The sequence below is a fragment of the Pinus tabuliformis genome, chromosome 3_2 (assembly GCF_031772625.1).
Source record: "Pinus tabuliformis cultivar Carrire ecotype Pingquan chromosome 3_2, CPIR1, whole genome shotgun sequence".
Classification (NCBI taxonomy): domain Eukaryota; kingdom Viridiplantae; phylum Streptophyta; class Pinopsida; order Pinales; family Pinaceae; genus Pinus; species Pinus tabuliformis.
Window position 1 is genome coordinate 1,220,336,030 of NC_142302.1, and position 20,902 is coordinate 1,220,356,931.

The window sequence follows — 20,902 nt, forward strand, 5'->3', positions numbered from 1 at the left end:
GTAAACTGCAAATAAACATTGTATACCTCCAGATCTTAAAAATGACGTAGCTAGGGCTACCGGAAACCTTTTCGCGTGAAACGAAAGGGGTTCCTCACTGGAACAGATGCTCCCAACACAATAGAGTAGTCCTCTCGGCCCGAAAGTAGTTAGAAACAGTAGATCTAGGAAACGACAGTCGGATGCAGTTCTACCGGCTTCAGATTTGGATCACCAACGGACGCGGCCCTCAAATAGCTCTGATACCATGTAGGAATTTACAGGGTAAGTTCCTCAGATAGAACACCAAAGGACACTGCTCACACACAGATCACAGATCAATACACCAGTATTTTGACGTGGTTAAAACCCTCAAAGAGGGAAACAGTCCACGGCCTGAGCCAACGCAGCCACTTCAGGCAATTTATTAATAAAATAACGAAATTTTACATAAGCTTCTCTCATGAACAGTTAACCTACAAATGACCCTCCATGCTCTTTAAATAGAGATCATGGACCAATCGGGTGTTAAGCCACGGATCAAGTGTCGGTAATACCGAGGAGAGAATGAACCGTCGGATCACTACATATCGTGACTGTGGGATTGTAAGTTACAAAATGTACATAGTAAAGAAACACACTTTACCTAACTCTATACTAGACCAAGTTATACTTAACTATTTCCTATGTGTCGGAATATCCTAACATAGAGTTATTTCCAAGCACCAAAAGATTGATACTTTATTTGATAGTGGATCACAAGTAAATTTGATTTCTGAAACAATTGTAAAGAAGTTGGGCTTACTAACAACACCTCACAAGAAGCCATATCCATTAGGTTGGGTATGTGATAAAGCAAGGCTACAAGTGACTAGACAATGTAAACTTAGGTTTGCTATTGGGTCAACATTTGTAGATGAAGTTGAGTTAGATATAGTTCCCTTGGATATATGTGGTATTGTTTTAGGAAGTCCTTACTTGTATGATAGAAAAGCCATTTTCTATAGAACTGAAAATAATTATCAACTCACTAAATATGGAATAGAATATATTGTAAGAGCTCATCAACTCAAAAATAACTATTCTCTCATAAACTCAGGGTAGATGAAAAGAATTGTAAATTCATGCAAGCAATTTTTACTGATGGTTGTAAAGGAAAATAACCCTGATAAATGTATTTGAAGGCTGTGATGCTAAACAGAAAGCTGATTTAGTTAAAGTTTTTTCAGGATATGATATCCTATTTCAAGAACCTAAAGGAAAATAGTACATGATATTCATTTGCAGCAAGATGCTCCATTACCTAACATTGGAATGTACAGGTTATCCGCTTTAGAGAATGAAAAGATCAAGAAGCAGGTACAGGAGATACTCGATAAAGGGTTCATAAGGCCAAGCACATCACCATGTGGATCTCCAATCGTACTGGTGAGAAAGAAAGATGGTTCGTGGAGGATGTGCATTGATTACCAAGCACTGAATAAAATAACGATCAAGAATCGTTATCCTCTTCCTTGCATTGATGATCTATTAGATCAGTTGAAAGAATCAATTTACTTTTCCAAGTTAGACTTCCGTAGTGGCTATCATCAAGTCAGAGTTGCAGAACAAGATGCATGGAAGACTGCTTTCAAAACAAGGGTTGTATGAATGGCTAGTTATGCCTTTTGGCTTAGCCAATGCTCCTGCCACTTTCATGAGAGTTATGAATGATGTACTCAAACCTTTTATTGATGATTTTGTAATTGTATATTTAGATGACATTCTTGTTTTCAATAAAACATGGGAAGAACATTTGAAGCATGTAAAGCAGACTTTAGATGTTTGTAAGAAGAGCTTCGGCGTAAATCACATAAAGAGAGATCTTTGTTGACGCGTTTCGAGCCAGCAAGTGTGGCTCATCGTCAGGACAAGTTGAAGAAACAGATCCAGCTTTGCAAGTTAAATAGTCTAAGCAGGGCCTCCAACAGCTATCTAGATCAACGACTAGATTTGACCAAGGGACAGTCAAAAAGTCAAATGGATTATTTAGAGGGTTACATTATTAATTTAATAATTAAAAATTATTATTAAATGGGAAATAGTTATAATGGAGACCTAATATTTTATACCTAAGGTAAAAGTAAGAGGATAGTAAAATAAATAAAAATAAAAATAAGCAATTAAATAAATATTCGTTAGTAGATAAATAGATTAAAATAATAAAAGCAAAAATAAAAATAAAAATGAAAATAATATATATTCGCTAAAATATAAATTGTAAAATAACCCTATATAAAAGTTAGTTACGAAAAATTAGCTAAAAATAACAATAATAATATAATTAAATAAATTAAGATATAAAATAATATAAATTAGTCATGAAAGAAATAGTAAAATATATATTCGTTAATAACTATATGAAATAATAACAATATATAAAGGCTAGTTACGGACATAAAAAATAAATAAATAAATAAATAAAATAAAAATAAAAATAAAAATAAAAAAATAAATAATAATAATAATAATAATATGTATACGTTAATAGATAAAAAATAAATAAATAAAAATAAAAAATAAAAATAAAAAAATAAAAATAAAAATAAAAAATAAAAAATAAAAAATAAATAAAAATAATAATAATAATAATAGTAATAGATAAATAAAATAAATAACTTATATATATATATATATATATATATATATATATATATAAATACTAATAATAAAACTAAGTAAATATATATTTGTTAATAATATATTTGTTAGACTTCTGTGATCCATAACATTGTTTAGATAATCTTCGGCAAAATCACATAACCAATCTTTTGTCGACGCGTTTCGAACCAACCAGTGTGGTTCATCGTCAGGACAAGTTGAAGAACCAATCTGGCCTAGCTTGCTTAAATAGAGGTGCAGAGACTCCAGGGTTAAAAATACCAACGGCTAATTTTGACCAATGACCCTAGTCAAATTAGTTAAATTAATATTTACCTATTTTTTGTAACTTTTTATAAAGGCGTTAATTAAAAATATAAATAATAAATCAGTCTAATATTAATTAATTAATAAGAGAGTTCTAAGTAGTACCCTATCTAATAATCTAACGGTTATATCGCATTTATTTATTTCTACAAAGTAATAAACCCTAATAGGTATGGTAAGAATGGTAATAACTTTTTAGAATATATTATTTCTATCTATTATTTACATATAAAGGTTTATTCCAAAATTAATTTTAATAAGTTATATATGCTTATTAAATGATATATAATTCCAAATAAATTGTTAACTCTTAATTCTACCTAGAATTTTGCTCCTTATGGTAAAAATCATAAATTAGGGTTATTAAAGACCAAACCAATATATCGTAAATATCTATAAGACCCCATGGTTAAATACTTAATATATTAAGTTTAAATATACTCACACTAATACTATTAATAAAATACCTTACCCATAAACCTACTTTAATAATCCATATTTAATTTTGATGATAAATCTTTAATATTATGATATTAAATATTAATACTATTAATCTATCATAATGATATTAAATATTAATACTATGATGATAATACTATCATAATATACCCATAAACATACCTTAATAATCCATATTTAATTTAATATTATGATATTAAATATTAATACTATTAATATATCTTATTGATATTAAATATTAATATTATGATGATAATACTATTAATCTAACATAATATACCCATAAACCCACTTTAAAGATCCCTATTTAAGTTTGATGATAAATATTTCAATAAAATTAATTACTCGACATAAGCTAAAGGCCAACTCAATTCTAGGAAAATAATAGAATACTAATGAAATAAGGAAAATCAGAATTTAATCAAAAGACCGCCCAAAAGAATGAAAAATGGGTTAAGGTTAATTCACCAGGAAGCCCGAAAGACTAAAATACACCAAAATAATAGGATAAACATGCCAAAAGAGAAACAAGGAGGACAGAAACCTAGAGACAAAATACAAAGGAGAATGAGGAGGCTAGGAAGACAGGGCTGGGACCCAGCAACGGCTAATCTTCCAGCCATCATCCCTATTGAGATTGCTCGGCCTTTTCTCAATCTCCAAGGCCTCTCTAAATTTGCGATGGTGAAACTGCGGAATCTTGGCAATGACTTGAGCCTCCTCTATGCATACATGATGCATAGTCTTCCCTGCATGCTCAGCCAGGGCCGAGGACTTGGTCCTACCATGTCTTAAGTCAGCAGAATGCTCGCTGATCCGCTGATTGATAGAACGACCAGTTTCACCAATATAGGGGGTCCCACAGGAACAAGGAATGATATAGACACCCTTCATGCTCTTAGGGTCAACCGGGTCTTTTACAGACCTGAGGGAGCCACGGATAGTATTGAGAGGTCTAAAAGTTGCGGATACATCATACCTCCTTAGAATCCTCGCAATCCTATCTGTGGTCCCTTGGATATACGGAAGGTTCACACCTAGAACATGATCCTTAGGAACCTTTCGGGTTGAAGGCTCCTTCCTGGCCTTGAGGAAGGCTTTTTGACCGAGGTGCCTCTTGTAACCATTCTTCTCAAAGACATCAAGGAGGTGAACCTTCTCAGTTTCCAGGCTCTCCTTATCTGAAATTCTCACAGCACGGGTGGCAAGAGTGCTAAGAACTCCTAACTTCTTAGCGGGGAAATGATGTGACGAGGCATGCAAGTATTGCTCAGTATGCGTCTTCTTTCTAAACACCTGATGAGAAAAGGAACCATCCGCCTTCTTCGAGATGAGGACATCCAAGAACGGAAGACAACCATTCTCTTCCTTCTCCATCGTGAATTTAATGGAGGCGGATTGGTTATTGAGGTGACAAAAGAAACGATCCAGCTCATCAGGACCGTGAGACCAGACAACACCAGTATCATCGACGAATCTTTTCCAAAGCTTTGGTAAGAGACGAGAGGAGGCCAGAGCCTTAGACTCAAAATCCTCCATGAAGAGATTAGCGACCACAGGGGACAAGGGGGAGCCCATGGCAACCCCACAAGTCTGCTCATAGAATTCTCCTTCGAAGCTGAAAAAGGTAGAGGTCAGGCAAAGCTCAACCAACTTAGCCGTATCAGGGTCGGTCAGCTTATTAATAACCGCCATGGCCTCATTGATAGGAATGCAAGTATAAAGAGAGACCACGTCAAAACTAACCAAAATGTCCTCGGGCTCAAGATTAACCCTCTTAAGATCCTCGATAAAAGAAGCTGAGTCTTTGACAAAGGACTCAGTTTGCCCAACCAAGGGTCTTAACTTAGCGGCGAGGAATTTGGCCAAGAGGTAAGTCGGACCACCGATGGTGTTGACAATGGGTCTCAGGGGGACCCCATCCTTATGAATTTTGGGAAGACCATAAATTCTAGGAGTGATGGGGTTTCCCTCAATAAGTTTCTGGGCTAGAGGAATCGTGGAATTGCACGACTTGATCGCAAGAGCGACCGCCCTGGAAACCTTCTTGAGGGGATTCTTTGAAAGCTTCTTATAACTACCACTATTACAAAGATGGTCCAGCATCTTATCCCTGTAATCTTTTCTGTCCAAGATAACAGCAGCCCCACCCTTATCAGCTTTTAAGACCACGACATCACGATTCTGGTTCAAGCTCTTAAGAGCTTCAAACTCCGCCTTGCTGATATTGCTCCGGGGAGGCTTAGCCTTCCTAAGGGTGACGGCACAATCTTGCCTAATCGTGTCTTTAATCTTATCAGGAAGGTTCTTGATGCCATACTCAATATCGCAGATGATGTCTTCAACAGGGATTTTTCGAGGCGCTAGGGCAAAATTAAGACCCTTCCCTAAGAGATCAAAAACCGCGGGAGGAAAGGAAGAGCTTGACAAATTCACCACCTGATTGCCTCGAGAGAGGGATCTTGATGACCTCTTAATACCAGCCTTACAATTAAAGGGATCAACCCCCTTTAATACTTTAGAATGACGACCATTATTATCATTATGATTATCGAAAACACTGTTACTTTTAACTAGATCATCTATATTATTATCATTATAATTGTTACCTTTATATAAACTATCTATATAATTATCACTACAATTGTTATTACTAATACTAGACCGACCCATATTATTATCACACACCTCAATACGTTCACTCTTAGAATTATCAGTATGATTATCGATATCATAGCTATTTTTATATAGATCATGTATATGATTATCATTAGTATTCTATTATTTTCCTAGAATTGAGTTGGCCTTTAGCTTATGTCGAGTAATTAATTTTATTGAAATATTTATCATCAAACTTAAATAGGGATCTTTAAAGTGGGTTTATGGGTATATTATGTTAGATTAATAGTATTATCATCATAATATTAATATTTAATATCAATAAGATATATTAATAGTATTAATATTTAATATCATAATATTAAATTAAATATGGATTATTAAGGTATGTTTATGGGTATATTATGATAGTATTATCATCATAGTATTAATATTTAATATCATTATGATAGATTAATAGTATTAATATTTAATATCATAATATTAAAGATTTATCATCAAAATTAAATATGGATTATTAAAGTAGGTTTATGGGTAAGGTATTTTATTAATAGTATTAGTGTGAGTATATTTAAACTTAATATATTAAGTATTTAACCATGGGGTCTTATAGATATTTACGATATATTGGTTTGGTCTTTAATAACCCTAATTTATGATTTTTACCATAAGGAGCAAAATTCTAGGTAGAATTAAGAGTTAACAATTTATTTGGAATTATATATCATTTAATAAGCATATATAACTTATTAAAATTAATTTTGGAATAAACCTTTATATGTAAATAATAGATAGAAATAATATATTCTAAAAAGTTATTACCATTCTTACCATACCTATTAGGGTTTATTACTTTGTAGAAATAAATAAATGCGATATAACCGTTAGATTATTAGATAGGGTACTACTTAGAACTCTCTTATTAATTAATTAATATTAGACTGATTTATTATTTATATTTTTAATTAACGCCTTTATAAAAAGTTACAAAAAATAGGTAAATATTAATTTAACTAATTTGACTAGGGTCATTGGTCAAAATTAGCCGTTGGTATTTTTAACCCTGGAGTCTCTGCACCTCTATTTAAGCAAGCTAGGCCAGATTGGTTCTTCAACTTGTCCTGACGATGAACCACACTGGTTGGTTCGAAACGCGTCGACAAAAGATTGGTTATGTGATTTTGCCGAAGATTATCTAAACAATACTAATATTATTAATATATTTGTTAATAGATAAAAAATTTACATAAAGATCATATAAGATAGATAAAAATAAAAATAATAATGAGTCAATAAAAAACTGATAAGAATATGAAAACCAATATCAACTCGGCAAAGGCGGGAAAGGAATGATACAACTCAAAAGGAGAAGGACCAGAAAGAGTCCAGAGCAAGAAGGATAAACCAAAGGAGACAGGAAGGCTCCAGGGGAACGATGAAAACGAAAAAGATGAAGGGGGGGGGGGGGGGGGGGCGAACTAAGATGAAAGGGCAGGGATCCAACACCTACTGATCTTCCAGCCGTCATCTCTATTGAGATTGTTAGGTCTTCTTCCAATCTCAATAGCTTCCCTAAGTTTACGATGATGGAACTAGGCAACCTTGGCAACCACCTTAGCCTCCTCAATACAAACATGATGCTTGGTCTTCACCGCATGCTCTGCTAACGCTGAAGACTTGGTTCTCCCATGTCTTAGGTCAGCTGCATGTTCGTTGATCCTCTGATGGATGGAGCGCCTGTTTCCCCGATGTAGGGGGTCCCACAAGAACAAGGGATCAAGTAGACACCCTTCATGTCCTTGGGGTCAACGGGATCTTTCACAGATGTTTCTTCAACTTGTCCTGACGATGAGACACACTTGCTGGCTCGAAACGCGTCGACAAAGATCTCTCTTTATGTGATTTACGTCGAAGCTCTTCTTACAACTATTATGGATCACCGAAGTCTCAATTTAACAATAGACTTTAGATGTTTTGAAAAGAGAAAATCTCTATGTGAAGTTATCAAAATGTGAATTTGGGAAACATCTTTAAATTATTTCAGTCATATTGTAAGGGGTGGTGAATTGAAGATAGATCCCTCTAAGGTTGAAGTCATTGTGAATTGGCCTAAACCCAAATCTACTACAGAAGTTAGGAGTTTCCTAGGAGATGCACAATATTGGAGAAATTTTATTGCTAACTTCTCCTTGATTGCAGCTCGCTTACATGCTTTAACAGGATTGAACAAGGTGTTTCAGTGGGGAGGCAAACAGCAGAAAGCCTTCGACACCTTAAAAGAAAAAATTAGTACAGCACCAGTACTAGCATTGCCATATCTTCAACGACCATTTGAGATTGAAACAGATGCTAGTGACTATGCCATGGGAGCAGTGTTGATGCAACACGATAAACCCATATGCTATCATTCTGAGACATTTAATTCTGCAGTAGTTAATTATCCCACATATGATAAAGAATTGTATGCATTAGTGCAGAGTGTGAAAAAGTGGAAACATTACCTAATGGGCAAAGAAAAAATCATACATACAGATCATTAGCCACTTCAATATTTGCACTCACAAATTAAATTGTAGCAATCAAGACATTATAGGTGGATGGGTTTCCTACAGCAATTTCATCTTGTCAACAGATATAAGAAAGGCATACACAATAAGGTTGCAGATATGTTATTAGGACCAATCATAAATGCATCTACTATACTTAAGCATAACTCAGTAATTCATGAAAGCTACATTGAACAATATGCTCAAGATGTAGATTTTAAAGATGTATATGCAACTTTAAGTCAGGGAAAACAAGTAGAAGAATTGGATTATCATGTTAAGGACCAACTCTTCTATCATTTGGGAAAGTTATGCATTCCACAAACTGAAAGAGTTAACATAATCTGAGAAGCACATACTTCTCTTATATCAAGTCATTTTGGTGTAAGTAAAACAATTGCACAGTTGCAAAGGTTCTGTTATTGGCCAAGAATGTATGAAAGAGTTTCTAGATATATTAAAGGGTATACTATGTGTGCTACAAGCAAGCCCAGTAATAGAAAATTAGGCTTGTACACTCCACTTCCAGTTCCTTCTCGTCCTTGGGAAAGTGTTTCCATGGACTTTGTTGGGGGATTTCCAAAATCTAGAAAAGGTCATGATTATTTATATGTTATTGTGGACAGGTTCAGCAAAATGTGTATTTTAATACCTTGTAACAAGCAGATTACAACTGAACAAACAACGAAGTTATTCTTTCAGCATGTATGGGTTCATTTTGGGTTACCCACTTCCATTATATCTGATTGAGATTCCCGATTTGTTGGGAAGTTTTGGTCAAGTCTGTGGGAATTTATGGACACCAAATTGAACAAGAGCACAACATTTCATCCACAAATAGATGGCCAAACAGAAGTGGTCAACAGGACAGTGATCCAGTTTCTCAGGGGCTATTGCAGCAAGCATCCCAAGCTTTGGGATGAACATTTGTCTTATGTGCAACATGCTTACAATCGTGCCAAGCACTCTTCTACTCAGAGATCTCCTTTTGAGACTTGTTTTGGTTTTACACCAAAGTCTCCCTTGGATTTTGTCTTTGGTAAAGACATAGCAGTTGATGGACACAGTGATGTGGACAAAGCAACCAAGTTCATTGAACAGATCTAAGAAATTCACCAAACAGTGCAGGAACAACTGGAAAGAAGCCAGGCCAAGTACAAGTCAAGGCATGACAAGCATCGAAGTGAACATAGCTTCCAAGTTGGTGATCAAGTCTAGTTGTACATCAACAAAGACAGAATGCAAGGTGAAGGTAAGAAGTTGAAGCCAATAAGGATGGGCCTTTCAAGATACTTGAGAAAATTGGTGAAAACACTTTTCACCTTGATTTGCAAACTTATATGCACATCTATTCAGTCGTTAATGCAGAGAACTTGAGACTATATGAACCTTCAATGGTTGAAGATCTCAGAGAGAAAAGTCAGTTGCCTTCTATTGATGATCTGTTGCCTGAATACCTCAATGAGTTGCAGGAAGACACAGTTCTAGACAGGAAGGTGAGAACTATGCGCAGAGGGGATGTTGAGTACCTGAGAATTGGACTCAAAGGTTCAAAACCAAGTAGTGCAAGATGGATAGAGATTGGACAAGTGAGGAAGTTGTATCCTCACTTGATCGATGCTTAAAAACCAAATTTTGGTGGTCCAAAAGCTTTTTCAGTGGGAAGGCATGATCCAAAATGGATCCTAGAAACCCTCTAAGTCTTCAAAAATCAAAAAACTATCGCAAAGGATGATCCTTTAAAAATGGTAGATTACACTATCGGGCCTGAAAAACATGAAGAAACAGTGAAAATAGAGCTATCAGAGGCTTGAACAATGATGCATAGGAGCCGTCGGATCTGGTTGATCAACGGTCCAGATCCGATCAGCATATCGCAATCAGAGGTGGCAAGCGAAGGCTATTAGAGGCTACCATATGAACGTTGCGACAGTGATTAGCGCGAGTCAACGAGGACTGTCGATCAAGCGTGCAGATCGACGGCCCAGGTTAACTCGCAATATCGCATCGGCAAAATACAAGGAGCACTTACCAAAGGCCCGGGGACTATGCGATATGTGATTGCGATATATCGCATCGCAATATCGCATCAAAGCGATACAAAGGAGCAGGGCCGATACATATGTGACTTGCGATAAAGCCGGACCCGACGCGGTTATGGATGAAATTTAATATATTTTGAGTTCCGTAAAAATGAGTTTTCCTATGTAAATTTGCATTTTCGTTAAATAAACGAAAACCAAAGGAAATGCGAATAGAGCGATAAAATGGACCCGAAATCAAAGGTACGCAATAAGCGGGAAGTGTCAAAGGGTAGGGGAGGGTATAAGGGAGGGGGAGGGGAATAGCGAAGGGAGAAAAGAGAGAGGAAATAAGAATAAGAGAAAGTAGTTTGTTTATACATGCAACGACATATATTTTGAGTTCTGTAACGAGCGGGATTTCAGGCAGGCCTTAGGCAGTAAGCGGTATTGGACGGGCTCTGCCCGAGCCCATACACTGGATGCCACATGGCTAGGCGCCAGAGAGAGAAAACCGCCTTTTCAGGCGAGTAATCTCTATGCGCATAAGCCACCCGAAATCAATAGAAATCGTTGGATCAACGATCACTTGCGATAGCGCCTGAAGACGGATCCAAAAGGATTATAGAGAAGAATTAATGATATTTCAGATCCAATAGACTGTGTTTGGGTGAATTTTCCTATGTTTTTGTGTATTTCTCTGTGTAAATAGAGAATGACTATTTTGTGAATTTCAAAGGCGCTAATGGTCCCTTCCATTGCAGAATAGGTGGCCACCATACCTGAAGACGTTATACCATGATTGGTTAACGCTCAAAGGGGATTTGAACGAACAGAGGCCGGAAGCCAGAGAGCCTGAGAGGGAAAACGAACAGACAAGTGTCGATTGGCTTAAAATCCACTGAATGACAGAGACAGAGGCAAGAAGTGTTGAGACAGAGTGAACACAGAGTCTGTGTACTCAGAGAGATTTGAGGGATTCAAGTAAACTCCTTCTGTTTTGTATCTGTTGTGTTGAGACTCAATTTGAGCTCGCATTTTGTAAAACTCTGCTCTTGAAGACATAATAGAGAGGTCATCACTGAAGGCTGGACCAAGAGACGTAGCCCAGGAGTTTTGGGTGAACCCCTTGATTATTTAGCTGTGTTATGTGTGTATGTCAATTATGTTTCTTTAACTGCTCATTGTCTATATTATTCGCAATATTTTCAATCTGTTGCACTAAGTGATATAGGCAAATCCTGCACATGAGTCTGTAATACCTTAATATTAGTCTAAGATCTCATTTTCAGATCATCCTTGTTCGTGGTGATTTAGGAACCTCAACGACTATTTTGGCGCTCTCTGGGGATTCCACTTCCGCAATTTCCTACGCGGTTCCTCGACTCCCACTACTTCTGTGTCCATGGCTTCTTCGGGTGTTGACGTAGCGCTACTCCACAGTTATTTCAGTGTCTCAGGTAGTTTCTCAAACAACGAATTCTCTTTCAAAGTCTCGAATAAGTCTCGAGCGCGCAACAATTCACTTCTTAAAATGCCAAGTGTTGTTTGTTGGACAGCCACTTGTAATTTATAGCGCCTTTTGAATTTCAATTCAACCGTTCCCCCCACATCCGGTCCATTAATGCCAGATTGGCAGCAGATTTTCAAGAGTCTAGCCCATAAAGTTTGTCTTAAATGCCTGTCACCCACTCCATTTGGCCTCAAACCAAGCATCAAATCATGAATAGTGTCTTTAACGGTCACTTTTCAGCAGACCTGCACACCAGCACAGCTGTCTTCGCACTGTCGTGGACCCTGTGACACTTCGTTGCTTCGCGCAGTCCTGAAATCACGCAGCTCCCGGGCAGTGTAGTTTATAGTCCCGTGCCTCCTTTCAGCTGCTTGGAGCGCTAAGACTGTGCCACTTTCATATAGTCACCTCGCCAAATCATCATTGTATGGCTTCAATCGGCTGCCATTAACCTTTCCTGGGAAGGGTTCTCCATTTAAATTTACCAACTCTACCATGCCTCCGTCGATAATATCCTTAATAATATACGGTCCTAGCCAGTGCATCCTAAATTTTCTGGGGAATTTATCAAACTTACTATCATACAACAAAACCATATCATTTACCTTGAATGTGCGCAACTTAATATGTCGGTCATGCCATGCTTTTTCGTGCTACTTTTGGACCTACTGGTGAAATCCAGCCAAAAATCGTTCTTCTTCGAGCTCATCCAACTGCGCGAGCCTCTCCTCAAGGGCTATGTGATCTTTCATACCTGTGAGCACTGCTATGCGCAGTCTAGGCACGATGTATTCCATAGGCGTTATGGCTTCCACTCCATAGACAAGCCTAAAAGGTGTCTATCCCGTCAGTTTCTTGCATGTCATCTGATAAGCCCATAATACTGCAAGTATGCATAGGTCCTAATCACTTCGATGCGCATTGCATACCTTGTTCAGCGCATTTTCCAATACTTTGTTGAATGCTTCCACTATTTCGTTAGCCTGTGGGTGATAAGGTGTGCTCTTTTGATGGTACACCTGAAATTCCTCCGTTAGTGCGCTAATCGTTTCGTTCAGAAAATGCATGCCCCGATCATGAATCAAAAACTTTGGGCATCCAAATCACGTCAATACATGCTCAAAGAGAAACTTCAAGGCAGTCGCGCATGTGCAATCCTTCAACGACTGCACTTCTGCCCAATGAGTCAAGTACTCTGTCGTAGTGATGATATACCTCGTGCCTGTCTTTCCTTGGGGCTGAATTGGTCCTACAAAATTTATTACCCACTTCTCGAAGGGTTGCAACGTCATTTTTGGATTCAAAGGCATTTCATACCTCCACGATGGCCTACCTATTCTTTGACATACATCGCATGCCTTGCAGTATGCTTTTGAATCCTGATGAAGGGTTGGCCACCACAACCCTGTGCATAGAATCTTTTGTGCGGTTTCTCTTCTTGCATAATGTCCTCCTGCGGCGCCCTCATAAGCGTCCACGAGGATGTTGCTTCGTTCAAACTCAAGTACATACCTTCGCAGTATTTCATCATTCCCCATGCTGTATAGATGCCCAGCAATGACAAGGAAATCTGTCATTTGCAACACTAATTCCTTCTTTTGTTGGACAGAGTATCCTTCCAGCGCAGTTCGAGTTGTTAGAAACTGTATTGTATCTTCGAAATGTCCATCCGCTACGAGCATAGCAAAAAGCTGTGCGTCGGGTAATCCTTCCTCCAAACTAGTAGGTTCCTCCCCTATCTCGATGCGCGATAGGTGATCTGGTCCCGCGTTCAATCGTCCAGGCTTCACAACAACTTCAAAATCACATTCTTGGAACAATAAAAGCCATCTGCAGATGCTCCACCCCCCCAACATAGGCTTATTGACCAAGTACTTCAGCGTGGAGTACGGGTGCACCTGCTTAAGTTGGGGCTTTTCATCATAGGCCTGCATCCATGTGCGCGGATCATTCTACCCATCATACTTGTCTGTCAGTCGCATCTTAGGCTTCTCAAATCATGTCCACATCATTTTCCTACATTTGCGCCAGTTCTCAAAGCTTCCTTTGTGCGTACCCCACCATCTTGCGGGCATAGCGTGCAGTACCCAATATAAGGCCTGGAAGCGTTGTTTTTCTAGCACCTCTCTTTCAAACGCATCCAAAAAGACATCGACCTCATTCAATCCATCATAAGTAGGCAAATTTCTTACCTCTGACGACACGCAGTGCAACGACCTGCTCATCATATTGCAATTCAGCGTAGTTACTTCATGTAACTAATTCTGCCATCATTATATTTCTTCGTCAGAATCCGAAGTGTAGGAGCTCTTGCGCTCCCATGTAATCCGCCCATCCGCAGTGGGATTCACCCAGTCTTGGTCTCACGCTGTTATTATGTAGATGCAATCCAGATCATCATCACTCTCATAGTCGAGGACCGACTTTGTATAACGTGATCCTTCAGCAGGATCGAGGGGTATTATTACGCATAGTGACTTCTTCTCAAAAATCATCTTTCGCTTCTTTATATTGATTACCCCATTCATATTAGTAGCCCAGTCAATTCCCAAGAGCGCGGGGTAGGGATTACTATCATCAACAATCTCTATGACTTCAAACTCTACCAGTGCACTCGCTCCTTCAATATCCATAGTTACTCCCTGTGACCACCCCATGGGTATTATTTTCTATTGATTTGCCATCCTTAGCTGGATTGGAGACCATTGCAGTGCAAGTCTCCCCATTCGCTCCCATGTCTGTTTCGATAGAACATTTGCATCTGATCCCAAATCCAGAATGACTTGATCCATTTCGTATTCTTTGATCTGTGTGGTGAGTCTCATTTCTCGTCTCGTTCTTGTCTTATGTTTTTTGATCTTGCGGACTATGCATGGTTCACCTAGCGCGGTCCCAGCACATCTATTGATAAGTTCTTGTAACCCTTTCACAGCCTTACTATCGCGCAGTAACTTCATACAGGTTTCCAGGAAAGTTGTGAGCATGGATGGGTCCATCTCCGGCTCAGGCTTATCTTTGCTTCTTGAAGTGGAGGCCTCAGCGAAGCTCTTCTTAGCTTCCATGAAGGTTTCCTGAGTGCGCTCCAAATCAAACTCAGCTTCTTTCGTTGGGGCTTTGCGAACCCAAGTATTGTCTTCTGGTTGTTTCCCCTTATCATCTCCCATCGTGATTCCACTTCGGAGCACTATATTTACATTCAAATCTTCCTCACACAGCTCAGACCTCATCATCTATAGGTTATGAGTCAGGGGAGGCGATAGCACTCCTTTGTCATGTATCCTGGCTATCAACGTAGGGCAGTCTTCTGTTTCATGATCAAACAGCATGCAATACTTGCACGACGGGCACATTGGATTAGTGCAATCACAGGCATAGTTTCATGGCCCACCGCAATTGTAGCAAATCAACTGTCTGCGACCTCTACCAGGTCCTCCTCTGCCTCGGCTTCGTCCACTCCCCTAAAATCCTATCTATGCCATCCCTACATTCTGGTCAAGGGGTCGTGTTTCGGCCTGAACCTTGTAGGCAAGTGTTCTATCCATCATCAATTCATAGCTTCTGTAAGTCCGCTCATCATGTCCCACCGACCTACAAAAGTTGCAGAACAACTGTTATGGAGTTTGCGTATACTTCTATAACAAGTGGCAGTTATCCATGGCATGTTTTCCAGCTATTTGACAGACAACGCACCACAAAGCAGGCACCGCACTAGGTCATATTTGAGCTTCTAGCCTTAAAGGCATCGGTCCTCCTCCTGCAAGGTAATTTGTAAAGACCGGGAAATGGTCTTTGTCATGACCCTGACTTTTGCATTTCACACACCATACTTCTTTGCATACCTCTAGTGGAACCATCCTATCCTGCTTCAAGCTTTGTATCTCAAGGCACAGATTCTTCAGTTGCACGTGGATCTGCTAAACTCCTAGATTAGGATCCTGCGGTCTCATGAAGCCTCATGGCAATCTCTAAAGCCTCTACCTGAGTTGTTATCTTCTGTTGTGGCAACACACTCCTTAGGTATGGTAGTAGCAAAGCTACAAACCACTCGCGATGTTGTCCATCCGTCAAATTCATTTTGGCTTTGTGAATCGTACATTTCAGCCTCTGATCTAGTTCCCAAGGCATCTCACCTAGTAGCATCGTGATCTCTTTGAATCCCACAATCGACTGCGCTTCAGATTTAGGCCTGCTAAATTCTCTATTTAGCGATGTTTGCATATCCGTGACTCTCACATTCGGGTTATTATTGGAGTACATAACATACCAGGTCAGCGCGTGATCCTGCAGAGCGCTAACCAGTGTCGCTTTCTTTATATGGTCATCTATAACACCTTGTGCTTCCCATATAACCCTTACAACGAACCAGAATTGATCCGGATCCTCATTTCCCAGACCTTTGAACACAGGAAACTTCACTGTTTTTGCCATGTTGAATCACAGTGGTGGTGGAATTGGTATGGGTGAAGTTGGAGGTGATGGTGGTGAAGATGGAGGTGGTGTGGACAGAGGTGTTATTCATGGAAATCCATGTCTTATCAACTGAATAGCACTTCACGAAGAGACCTTCGCGGAGATGAAATCAAGGGGTGTTTTGGAGAATTTAACATCTATGGATAAATACTAATTCACTAGACAAGTAGTTGTGCCTAGAACAACAGTTTAAAGTGTTTTAGACTTTCCCTATAAGCAATAGATAAGAAGAGAGGATAGAAGGCCTCCCTGTAGTTCTGCTTTCCTCTCATCTCCCTTGTATCGATTCTGTTGCTCCTTCCCATACTTAACCCGCTTGAAAAGTACCCTGTCAACACAAGAGAAGACGAAAACCAATCAAAGCATACGATCCAATGAATATAAATGAAAAGAATCGAAAGAAATTCATACATATAAGCATTATGAAAGAACACATCATATGGAAAAAGGTTCAAACACTTTTAGATAGAAGAAGGAATCACAACCATCAGTGTCTGATTCAAAGTCATTCCTCCAGCTTGGATCCCATCCACATCACATAAAAAGCAAGACAAGCTTGTGACATCACATCATTTTCTCCAAAGTCAAGTCTCATAGCAGCATTATCTCCTTACAATTCAACATAATCCAGCCCTTGATCACTTAGATGAGTGGTCAATTTATAGGAAGATGAAGGAGGCTTTGTCATTAATGGTGACATTGAATGGCCTTCCATACTTAGAATTAGTTCCATGGAGGAAGGGATGAGAGGATAGGATGCTCCTTAACTCATTCCTCATCCATTTTCGAGCTCATAGGAGTTGATAAGACAGGGAAACTTCTATATGACTCCAAAAATTAAGAATATTCCCCAAACCCTATGTGAATTTCGCTCATTCTCACCCATCGCATGTGAAAGGAAACCTAAGTGCTCTGTAGAGCACCCTGACAGTGGAATCAACTGCTTTGCAGTGCACCTCCATAAGGGCTTACCTGTGCTGGTCCCTCTAGAGGCAATTTCTGGATGTCTTCAAGCCATGAAATTATTTGGGAAGGAAGCATTCAAAGGGTTTACTTGTTTAGGGCATGAAACAACTGAACTTAGGGTTTGATGAGCCCTAAAACACTGATCTGAATGTTGGGATTTGATGTGCGCAAATGGATCTGTAACAAGGGGCTATGCTCTGGGCCCTTATTTTCTTCATTTCTGTAAATTCTTCTACTTCGCATAGAACCGAACATCGAGGTAGCTGCATAAACCGTTTTTCGCACAACAACATTTTAATCCAAGTATTCAGAGATTTTACGTACTCACCTCGCGGTCTGATCCAAATGGATCCTAGAAAACCCTCTAAGTCTTCTAAATATCAAAACTATCGCAAAAGAGGAACTCTTAAAAATAGCGGATAACACTATCGAAAGGCAAAAACATGGAGAAAACAAGGAAATAAGGCCTATCGGAGGCTTAAAACTATTTTGCATGAGAGCCAACAGGTCTGGCTGATCAACGGTCCAGATCTGATCGGTAAATTGCAATCGGCGATGGCAAGCGAAGGAAATTGGGGGCTATCGCATGACAGTTGCGATCGCGGTCAACGCAAGTCAATGAGGACCGTCAATCAAGCACGCAGATCGACGGCCCATGTTAATGCGCGATAATGTAATCGGCAAACACAAAGGAGCGCTTACAAACAGCCCGGGGGTATGTGTGATATGCGATTGTGATCAATCGCATCGTAATATCGCATCGGAGTATTACAATGGAGCGGGGCCGATATAAACATAACTCGCAATAGCCACACCCGATAACATTATAAATGATATTTGATATAATTTGAGATCTAGAAAATAGGGTTTTCCTTTGTATTTGCGTTTTTCGTTAAATAAACAAAATACAAAGGATAAAGCGCTGATGCAATGAAACCGGACCCGAAAGGGTTTGTTAATGCAAAAATTTATTATTTCAAGTCCGATATGAGCGATATTTTCATGTTTAATGTATTTTTTAATACAAAGGAAACAAGCGGGATTCTGGGAGGACCGAAGGCGGAAAGAGCTTTTGGCCAGGCTCCGCTTGAGCCCATACATTGGTTGCCACGTGTCCAAGCCCTAGAGAGAGAAAACCACTCTTTTCGGGCGGTTAACTCCCGTACGCATGGGCCGCCTGAAATGAACCTCAGCCATTGGATCCAGATCTCCCAGATCAATGGTGGGGATGCAATAAGCGGCATAAAGGCGGAATTGATAAGAGTTATAAGGTGGAATTTATAGTATTTCAAATCCGATAAACGGCAGTTTGGCGAATTTCCTGTGTTTTTAGTGTATTTCTCTGTGAACACAGAGAATGTTGTTTCTGGGGATTTCAAAGGCCCGATGACCCATTCCGTTACAGAACAGGTGGCCACCATCCCTGAAAGCGTTTAGCAATGATTGCTAATGCTCAGAGGGGGATCTGAGTGGACAGAGGCCGGGAAGCCAGAAAGCCCGAGAAGGAGAAACGAACAGACAACGCTGATTGGATTTAAAGCCACAGAAGACAGAAAACAGAGACAAGCAGTGCTGAGGCAAAGAGCAACAGAGACAGAGAGTCAGTGAGGAGAGTCTGTGTACTCAGAGAGAATTGGGGGATCCAAGTAACGCCTTGTCGTTTTGTATCTATTGTGTGAGACTCAAATTGAGCTCACTTTTGTAAAAACTTGGCTTTTGAAGACATAATAGAGAGGTCACCACTGAAGGCTGGACCAGGAGATGTAGCCTAGGAGTTTTGGGTGAACTCCATATTAAACTTGTTGTGTTTATGTGTGTTTTTCTATTATGTTCTTTAACTGCTTCATTGTCTATGTATTTCGCAATCTTATCGATCCATTGCACAAAGTAGCATAGGCAAATCCATGCACATGAGTCTGTAATACCTTAATAATTGTCTAAGATCTCATTATCAGATCACGGTCCTTTGAGAAAGCGTTGTTCTGCCTCGCTATAGCTGACTGAGGCGTTGACCGCGAACTCAATAACAAATCCTCCTATAATTTGATCGAGCCAATGATCGACGGTGCATACGATCTTATCCTCTGATGCTTCCAACCTTTGCACTAGCTCTGGGGTCCACACAATAGGACCATCAAGCTTCCACCTTCCTTGGCTATTTTCTAGCTTCATGATCCACTCGTATAGCTCAATAGGGAAGGACGCGAAAAATATTTCATGGATATTTGTATATAGGTAGTTGTCTAGCCACTGTTCTTTTGACAGTCGCGGGTTTCTATTCTCCTGCGCCATGAACTCGTGAATTCTTCTGTCCAACCAGCCTTCAATTTCTTTCTTAGTTGGATTACAGTGATACAACATCACACATCTCTATGCAGATTATGGTCCTGGCAATGGAACCATTTGTTGGCTTATGGGGGCCTGACCCAGGTTTAGCATTAGGTAGCCAAACAAATCCCTACACTACTGGCCCTTTTGGCATCAGCCCGCGGAGTGCGGACTAAAGTGTCACCCAAAGCAGTATGGGGGGATGCTGGAACCAAGTTTCCACACCCTTGATATGGTTGTGATTTCAGTTTATTCCAACTATACCTGCCTCCACACATGTCACCTCGCGCTCTGTTCCACCCTTCAGTACCTTCACGATCTGTTACAATCAGCTTTCACGCAGTCTTAACCAGGGGCTGAAGTCGCTCTGCTAGGGCAGCGAATTGCGATATCTCCCAAACTAGGCTAAGTATCTTACTTATCTTATTAACAGATCTTAGTTAGCTTCGCGTAAACAGATGTTCTTACTTGCGTTCACTTAACCAATACAATTATACACATTTGCGCATCATATAAGCATTAGAAGTGAAATTCATACCCAATATAACAAATGCATAAACAGGAAATAAATACGCAGAAATGATAGAAAACTTCTCTTTATTAATACTTCCAAATGATTACAGACTCGACTCACCCTGCGCACTCAGCTGCAGGGGTCCGCGCACTCAGCTGTGAACTACTAGGCCTTTGCGCACTCAGCTGCAGAGCCTCTACCTACGCTACGACCCAAAACTTAGACTTACACTTCAGAGCTATCTCCCATACATCTTCATGACTTCGACCTTGTGTCTCTAACTACTTAGAGCTTAGCTCTATTTATACAATCCCATGGTCCACGGACCATGGGTAGATCTTCTACAACCGACGTTACATTATCAAAATAAGGGCAGACAACCCTATGACTCTTTAACAACTACGCGCTCCGCCCACAAAATGCAGTGTCTTTACATTGGAATTACAACATTGGACCAAAATCTGGGCTCTAAGCCCCAAAACTACCTTGAGGGATCCCATGCCCAACATTAGGAATTGTT